Source organism: Apteryx rowi, unplaced genomic scaffold, assembly GCF_003343035.1.
Source record: "Apteryx rowi isolate R43461 unplaced genomic scaffold, aptRow1 scaffold_506, whole genome shotgun sequence".
Classification (NCBI taxonomy): domain Eukaryota; kingdom Metazoa; phylum Chordata; class Aves; order Apterygiformes; family Apterygidae; genus Apteryx; species Apteryx rowi.
The window spans coordinates 8,793-16,743 of NW_020450768.1; positions in this window are offsets into that span (position 1 = coordinate 8,793).

The window sequence follows — 7,951 nt, forward strand, 5'->3', positions numbered from 1 at the left end:
CCTAGCTCTTCTTCTTGGGACTGAATGACACAAGACCCACATTAGCCATTCTTCCCCTGCTGCCTCTGAGACTGGAAAAGCTCTGATGAAGTGCTAGAACTTGTCACACAGACAGGTCTCCTCCTCTTCAGTTCTCTTCCAGGCTGGCAGGGAGCTCAGGCTGGCTGCTGACAACGTGGAAGAGCTATTTTGGCTGCTCTGGCAACCCTTGACCTGTTGAACAAATAACGGAAGGTTGTGGACCATGGCAGAGTAATGATTATTGTCTGTTGTCTGGAGCAGGGCCTGCTGAGGCCAACACCGCTTCTACTTTGATGGTGGCATCATTGGAGTTAAAGGCTTAGAAGATTGGCAGTCTAGCATCACAGAAGTCCCAAAACGGCAGACCATGAATGCCAGGGGGTCTTCTGTAAGAGGACACATCCTCTAGCTGAAGCTGCTTGTCACTCTCCTTTCTGTCCTGCCAAGTGGGAACCAGTATCCTTTCCTAGGGAAAAGCAGGCTTCATTTTCTCCACTTCCAAGTTTCAGGGGCTTTCAGCCCCTGTAGGAGATATCCACTTACATATATACTGCCCGTTAAGCAGCATTTGCTCACATCTTTCTAGCACCAATGGTGGCAGCCATATTGTTATGCACAGGATGTGAGTTGGCTGGGGCTGGGACTGGTCACTCAGAAGACAGCCTCAAGGAAAGAACAGGATCAACATTTACTGGTTTATTTTTTTTTTATCAACACAGAACATGCTGAAGGTTGCCAGTTATCCACAAGGAGCAAAGTCTGAAATGAAGGAAGGAGGAAGCCTTAGAGATAGGACATGAATAAGCAATTCCCTTTAGGAGGACTCTCCATTGAATGCTCTTCTTTCAAACTCTGCTCCAGTGATTTGTAGGACCAGTCTCCATCCACGAAGCAGAGAGAGGGCCTTTTCTGCATCATTTAGACAACAATTAGACAGAGTCAAAGAAAGTACTGAAGACTCGGTGCACTGTGTCTGAAGGAGGAGGGTGGGAAGGGGCCCAATAGATCCTTGACATCAGCCTGAGGGCTTCTGTCCAGGGCTGGTCTTCAGCTTGGAAAAAAATTTAGGAGGAGAGGTAGGGAACTGAGGTTCTTCAGAGCTGGAATCCCATGACAGTGCAAGACAAGACATTTGTGAGGGTTCAGTCCAGCCTTTCCATCAGCTCCTCATAAGCTGCCCCATCACAAGGGTGCTCCTCCAGGTCCCTCATCCAGAGTGGAGTTTCTTTCCTCAGACATATTTGGCTGCCAGTTCACAAATTCTAAAGCAAATTGTGAAGCAAAGGATGTTGTTCCAGTTACTGTAAGTGTTGGAGTCTGTATTTCCCTTCACATGAATTGCAACACATTTTTCTGCAAAGAGTAAATTGGGTTCCCCAGGTTTCCAGAACCTGTAAACAAAAGTTTCTCTATTGGCAATGCATTGTCATGAGTGAAAGCAGGGGACAGAGTCAACTAGAACAGTTCTGGAAAAGAAAGGGAACATTCCTGTGACAGAGATCAGGAACTTTAGTTAAGGCAAAGGAGAAGACTGGACATGCCCCCTGACTCAGCTGGGGACAGAGACCACTTTCTGACACGTGGACAAAAGGGTGTAAATTTTAACACCTTCCTTTCCCCTACAGGTTACTCATGTTGCTGTTGCATTATATGGAGTCTGATCCACCTAGTGCCATTGCCCTTTTCCATAAGCAGTCAAGCCTATGTAGTATTTTGTTTCATATCCACTAGCAAATAATCTTTTCACCAAGCTGAAGAGGAAGTCCTGGATAAAATGCAGTGTCTTTGAGGTGCAAGATTGGTTGGGGGGGAGGCAAGAATCCCTGTGGGATGGGGCTGGTAGCAGAGGGGAGCCAGGGTTGAATGGACCCAGAGAAGACATTCCCTGCTCTACTGCAGGAGCAAGGAGGGGCTCTGGAGTCCCTTTCAGGTCCTGGCACTGGCGTCCCAGGGCTGCTGTGTTGCCTCTCTCAGCCCTGCACTTACCTGCTCTGCTTCTGTATTGATCACCACCAGGTGGGAGCCCATCCCAGTGCAGTTCTCACTCTCACCCGAGGACATCTCATCAGCTAACACGTAGCAGCAGCTTTTTTGAAACAGTCTCCAGCCCATTGGGCAGCATGTCCAGCCTTCCTCTGTGGGGGGAAAACAAGCCCATTTTTGAACAAGATGTGCTATCTTTCATCTCAGTGAGCTCAGTGTGAAGCACACTTCCTTCCTTGTTGCCCTCCATTACTCCTGTCTTTCACTGAACCCTCCTTCTATACCTCCCTCCTCCTCATCTCTCTTTAGAGTTTCTCTCTCTCATGTACACAACTCTATTTTTGCTCTATTGCCCTGCCCCTTTTATGCAATAGCGTATAGTCAGAGTTACTCAAAGGAGTGACAGTCTAGCTCAGTGTTTGCACAGACAGAGCCACAGAGAAATTGTTTCCACAGGAGAAGGGGGACCTTGAAGCTCTGGGACAGCGTGAGCTTGGTCTTTCTTAGAGACACCAGAGATGGGAGCAATGATTTGTGCTTGACTTGATCCAGACAGTTTAACATGGATTATGCTAGTAGGGTAGCACTCTTCAGTTCTGCTGTTTATGGAAGAACCACTGAAGGAAAGGACAGACCATGGTCTGTCTTGACTTTCACTCCCCCTGATCCTGGGAAAAGGGTTTTTCTCCCAGTCCAGTCACTCCCCACTTCCCTCTTCTGTTGCTTCCCTTGTTCCCTATGGTCCCTGTGAGGCCAGGCACTGTACCACACCCATTACCTACCCCACCTTGTATCTCCCCCCACCTCATCCTTCTTCCACAGGAAGACAGAAAGGAAGACTCTGTGATTACCTGCAATTCCAGGACTGGCTCTCCCTCGTCAGTTCATTGTTTCTGCCACAGTATTACTCTTCCCTACCAAGAGTTCATGTTACAGATATGGCTATGAATACAGCCTTCTTCTTGTACAGAAGACTGCATCAGGGCAGCTCTCACGCTAGTAGGGAGTGTTCACAGTCTCTGATCTGGTGTGCAGAAAAAGCCAAATGCTGGATGTTCCCCACAACACGTGGGAATGGGGGAGTTTTCATTATCTCTCTGCCAAGACATTTCAGAAGAGGCTCATTGCAACACAGAACCTTATAGAGGCAAAGGAAAACAGCTGAAATGTAGTATCACTCCACCTCAAACAACCTCCTTTTGCACTTAATTCAGGTAATCTTTCAGGACATACTGTTGGCTTTGCCTCCATTGTGTTTATTCTCCCCAGTGAGTGTGTGTGTGAAAATGCCTACTCTGTTGGAATTTGCTAGCAAAGGGCTAAACCCACAGTATTTGACAGAGACCTGCAAAAGATGGTCAGATTACCACAGGAAATGATGTCCGTGACTCAGTCTTGGCAAGTCCCTATGCTAAGCCTGAAACCAGTAACCCAGACCACGATGGGGAACTTGCCAACATTGTTTTTAACTAATCGCTCAGGAAAAAGGATGGAGCTTTGACTAGAGAGGAGAGGTTGCAAGCGATGTGTCATACTGGAGGTAGAGGTCAGAAGGGATCACTAGACCATGTCAGAATCCCTGTGCACTACAGATCATGAAGCTTTACTCCTGCTGCATGAGGCACAGCCACACATATTGATTCTAGCGCTGCTCAAGGTGACTTGATGCAAAGCCCTGAAGGATGAAGTATCACTAAGGATATCCCTAAGAATAAAGAATCCTGACTGGATCTCATTGTACTCTGAACTGACTGGTGGGGGTATGCATCCATTGCTCTTCCACTTTCCATGAGCTACATTTTTTTCCCTGTCAAGATGCATACAAGCACACACTGAGGCAGGAATGGGATAGCAAACATAACCACAGCATATCGATAGAAGACTCAAAAGAGCAGGGCGTAAAGCTGGTTACAAATGAGGACGAGCATAAAGTGTGTGTAGAAAATATCTTTTGAGTGTTTTTATTGTGCACAACAGGTTGCAGACAGGGTCAGACCACCCAACAGCTTTGTTGCACTGGAAAGATAGTCCATAGATATGCTAGCTGTTATTGTCCTAGAAGGTACAAGCTACTAGATGGCACTAGCTACTAGATTCACAATACAGTAACAGATTCTCAGATGGCATTTTAAGAAGTTCCCAGCCTTTATGCTGGAGGACAGAGCTTGACAACAGAGCTGAAATGCACCACAGATGCTCATAAATGAGACTACTTGATATTTGTTATTGGTCTAAAATATAATTGATTTTGTGCATATAGGAGGGAAGGTAACTTCAGTTGATCAATATGGAGATTGCGGAAGGTGTGAAACTGTCACAGGGAAAACCTGCTCAGTTCACATGGTTTAAATCTAATCAGGATCAAAGCAGTTTATTGATATATTAATGACATGTCATTAACTGGCAAAGAGTTACCTATATATTCAGGATCACTGTCAGCAATACAATGGATAAACCACAAGACGAGACACAAAATATTAATAAACACTTTCAAATTTCTAAATATGTTTCTGTAACTAATCACCAAAAGTTCTAATCCCCACACATACACACACACACATTCACATGGTTAATTGCACAACCCCTCCCCCTCCCAGCCCCTCCTCCCCACAGGAAGTGTGAGTTACAAGAACATATCCCTTTTCTCAGAGTGTGTGTTCCCCTAATTATATGCACTTCTTGTTGGAGATGCAGGTGCTTTAACTTTGTGTATACCCACATCACTCCCTACAGTCTGCCAATCAATGGGCCAGTGAGAATGCACAAGGTCACATACACACCAAAGTTGTTGCACCCCTTGCTGTTAGTCCCCTACCCACCACATCCAACAGGGAGGATGTATCGTCAGTTCTAGACAGAGGTTGCAGAGTTGCAGGGCAACTTCTGGCACTGTCAGACCAGGTTCTGACTGCTGCTTTGTTCCCACTTATTTCTCTTCTCTCAGTTAAAATATTTCTTGCTTCTTTTATACATTTTTTCAGACGGACTCTTCTTTGTTTCAGAAATCTTTTGCTGGGAGAAACATAGAGACACTTTTTATAGTGGGCAGAAATATCTTAATAGTCTCTTCTAGACAGGCAAATTTCAATCATGTTACTTTTCATCTTATTCACTGTGAATACAGGGTTTATTCCCTTCATTTTGACAGCAACAATATAGATATTTGTCACTTTTGACCACTGCCTTTTCTAGGAGAATGGAAGAGGGCACATAGGAAGTGTGAAACTAACATGAAATGGCCACAGCTTGGAGCAAGTAAAAATCAGAGGTACGTCCATTACAGCCGTCTAGGGGATTTTTTTTTTTCAGGACCGAAGTGTGAGAATATAGTTTGAGGAATGTAGAAAGAGGATTAGAATAGCAGAAACTTGGGGAGGAATTGCTTGTGGTTTGCATCTCAGTAAGGCTGAGACAAACTTCAAAGAAATGAGAATGGGAGCAAGGGAGGTTCTTCTGACTGTAATGAGAAACAAATGAAAATGTTCACCATCAGGTTAGTTGCAACAGTGGAAGCAGGAAACTGCAGACTCGCTGTTCTTCTAGGAGGAATATAAAGTCCAGTGCTTCTCCATGCTTCTGGACCTTGGGAAAAAAAAAAGGCATTATCAGGATAGAAACATGTAAATCATATGTTAGTCTTCAAGTTATAGATCAACAGTTTCTATTCTAATTCCTTTCTTTTCTGAAACTTTCACCTTTGGAGCTGAATCTTTCCACATTTGATCAACAGCTAATGCTGAACTTTTTTTGAAATGTTTCAATTTATACTGATTTATGGGGGAATTAAGAAAATGCACTGAAATCTCAAACTAAACTAACAAAGGCCTGCCCCACCCTCGCCTCACTTAGTTCAGCTGGAGGAATTTTCTATCAAAGTGACCTTCCTGCTAAAACTCATAAACAAAACAAAAAAACCCCAAACCACACAAGTGATGCTTGTTTCAGAAAAGAATGCAAGACAATGTCCAAAAGTAACTTATTATTTTAAATGCCTTAGAAACACCCCATAACAGTTCGGGCTGTGTTTTTTCTTTTCAGAGAAGCTCACCTCAAGCAAGACAAAACACAACCCCCATGTAATGAAATCTTTGACAGAAAGCAGCAGTGGTGCTTCACATCAACTAAGAAGTTAAATACCGTCTTCTAGAAGCATTTGTGGACCATGTGCCTGGACTATTCCCTATTACATAACCAAAAATTCATCCATCAGCTGACCAAAACTGCACTCATCAAATGACCAGTATGCCAGCATTCATCATAGTACAGAGGCACTTCTGGTTACATAGTGGACATGGGATGCCAGAAAAAAGGCGGGGGGGGAGGGAGAGAGCAAAGAGCAGATCAAATAGATTAGACTGGTCAACCTGATTCCAGGCCACAGTTTGGGTGCTGTTGAAGAAAGACATAGAAAAATATCTCCTACCTTCATTTCTTCCATCAGTCTGAACAGCTACAGTTAGAGACGTGGTCATTTCTGGAAGATTTGGTTGGGAGCAGATACTTGTTTTTGCATGTCAGGGAAGTTGTTGTAGAGTTCTGTGGCTATATTGATTTAAACTATTTCCTCACAGCTGCCTTTGATTGAGCTGTCAGCACAAACATCAGGAATCCCCTGGGAAAGTACAAGTTCAATCATCTCCTTCCAAACAGATCAGATAGGTAGGGAGTTACATCTAAAACAGATGCATGACCTCTCAAGACCTCTCAAGACAATTACTAGTGAGTCCTGAGCTGTTAAATTAGTACAAGGCATATGGCCTGCAGCTAGCAATGGCAGCAGCATATTTGCTGGACTACAAATAAGATCAAGCCCCTGCCAGAATATCATTTTTGGAGGTCTGAAGAACTAGACAGATCCTTTCTCAGAGTTGTGGGCTTAGGTGCACATGTTCTGTGTAAGCAGTGCACTCTCATTGCCTCCTGTCCATTTTCCTGATCAGTACAACAGGATACTATGTGTGCTTGAGGATTTCTGTTTCTGATCAGTGTGTCTCCTCTGGGGCTATACTGATGTAGCAGGTTCCACATATCTCTACCTGTCCAGAGAGGAGAATTAACTCACAGGGTAAAGTTGCATTAACAGAATATTTCAGGATCCAATCCTGCACTGAGTTGCACCTTCTTACCCAAGCTGACCTAGTGATACTCTGGGTGCATTCCTGTATCAGTAAGGGGATAGAGCAGAGACCTAGAGATATGTCCCATTGTCAGAAGAAATAGGGAGTTTTTGCCATATCAGCTGGAATGTCGAGCAAGCTGGCTCAGGGGAGTAGTGGTCTACAGTGGCCAATAAGCTGCAACTCACTCAAGCATCTAGAAAACTTGGGTATATAAAATTGCTTGTTTGCATTACCATGGGCAGTTCTCACAAAGTGCTCATATCCTGCTACCCAAGGGATACGTACTCCGTAACACACTATAGTAGTTTGAGGGCAAGCTTTTCACAGTTAGGGTGCTTCTTCAAATCTATCCCAGACTGGAGTGACTGGAAACTCTAACCACTTAATATTTGCTTCCTATAACATCAATGAAGTGAATAGTTGATCTAATCCATTTCCCAGGGAGCAGAGAACCTGTCAGCAAAATAGCCATCATGTATGGTTTTCTGTTGCCAGTTTCAGAGGAATGTCCTCAGTGCACCAATAGGCCTTAATTGGCCCGACCAACCTCACCAGAGGCCTTCACACACACACCCTGCCCATGGGGTCAGGAGCTCCATTTAAGCTCAAGCCTGGGCCTTCAGTCCCTGCCTGGGCTATGTTGTAGGTATGACTGTCTCTAGGCTGTTGAGCATTGATGACAACTTCTTGACACAGGTGGTGAAGGAGCCAACGAGGAGAGGTGTGCTGCTGCACCTCGTACTAACAAACAGAGAAGGACTGGCCGAAGATGCGAAGGTCGGGGGCAGCCTTGGGGGCAGTGACCACGAGATGGTGGAGTTCAGGAT